Genomic DNA, 1555 nt, shown 5'->3' with positions numbered 1-1555 from the left:
ATAATCTAGCTTTTCCTCACTGAAATCAGCCATTCCTGGTGTAACAGTACTAGAGTCATCAGGTAAATCAAGGGCCAAATTGGCTAAGAACCTAGACATTTAAGAGCCACTTACAATAAATAACAGTAAGTGGAATAAATAACCAACCATGTTTCCAGAGTTCTTGTTCTACTCAGCTGATGCTGTGAGACCAGACACCAACCATATTAGCTTTCTTGAAGACAGTGGTGTTTCTTTGTGGATGACTTTTCAAGTCACCGTTACAAGTGAAGCCTATGAAAATAGTCTGAGGCTTAAAAAAGGCAGTCAAGAAATGTGTTAATTGGCATGACACTGAGAAGAACCCTATGGTCAGAATAAGCTGTGAGCAGAATTGTCAGCATAAATATCCTGTAACTATCTAATAACCTCCCCCCTTCCTGATCTACATGGGAGGGATAAGAGACCTTTCTCTACAAGATTCAGGACCAAAACCCCACCACAAAAAAGTTCTGATTACATTTTCTAACTATGATTAAGGGGAAGGCAGCAAACATGGCTGCTGAGGTCCTAGCTTGAATAGCTAGAAAAAAACTCTAGAAAAGCATCACTGGTTGACCAAGCTGGCATAACTTGACATGACAGTGTCTGCCCGTATTACACTGTATTTCTGACTAAAGTGAGAAGTTCTGTGTCCTGCCTTGGACAAGTCTTGCTGCAGTAGAAGAGAATTTAGTGAACAGCAGTGAAAAGTCATCTGGAAATCTCCCTTCAAAGATAAATTATTTTCTTAAGAGGCAGAGAGTCCTATCACACGATGGATTTTTGTTCTCTTTAAACACTACCTGCTTTTCCTTGTAATCTCCCTTTTGTTCCCTCCTTCAGACACAAAATCTTATCAAGATAGGAATAAATACAGAATCTTTTTATCCTCACTTTTTTAGCTATTGCCACTTAAGAATACGATTGTGTTTGTCCCCCGTGTTTGAAATCAACAATACATGATAAATACAGACTTGCTTAATGAAAAAACATTAGAACGACTGAGTTCAATAATGAAAAATCCATGGCAGCTGTTTAGAGCTGGGTGAATACGTAAAAACAGAATTTTGTGAATGCTCTTTCAATTTTTTATATCAAATCTGTTTCTACTACATTCACACACGTTTTTATTAATTATTCACTTTGCACTTTAACGAAAAATACTTGGTTTTGCAGACTTGACCATTCCTTTGAGTTATATCGAGGTTATTACTTGCATTGCGTTGGCGCCCAAAGCCTCTAGCCTGGATTAGCGCCGACTGCTAGGCACTGTACCGACAGCCCGAGCCTTCCCCCGAAGCCCTTAGATTTGAGAGCAGCTTTGCTGGAGACTGAGGGGAGAGGAGCGCGATTAAAAACCACGGTGGTCAGAGACTGACTATAAACACGTTAATTCTCTTTCTGTCGTTTCCACGGGCACGCATCCCCGTCGATAGGCCGGAGGCAGGCAGGGGATGGCACTCTGCTAAGGGTGGGCTGCCGGGTTTTCCCGCCCCGGGAAGAGCCAGGCAAAGGAGCTCTGCCCGCGGCGCCG

This window comes from Pygoscelis adeliae, unplaced genomic scaffold (genome assembly GCF_000699105.1).
Source record: "Pygoscelis adeliae isolate BGI_AS28 unplaced genomic scaffold, ASM69910v1 Scaffold116, whole genome shotgun sequence".
NCBI classification, from domain to species: Eukaryota; Metazoa; Chordata; class Aves; order Sphenisciformes; family Spheniscidae; genus Pygoscelis; species Pygoscelis adeliae.
This window is presented reverse-complemented; position numbering follows the sequence as displayed.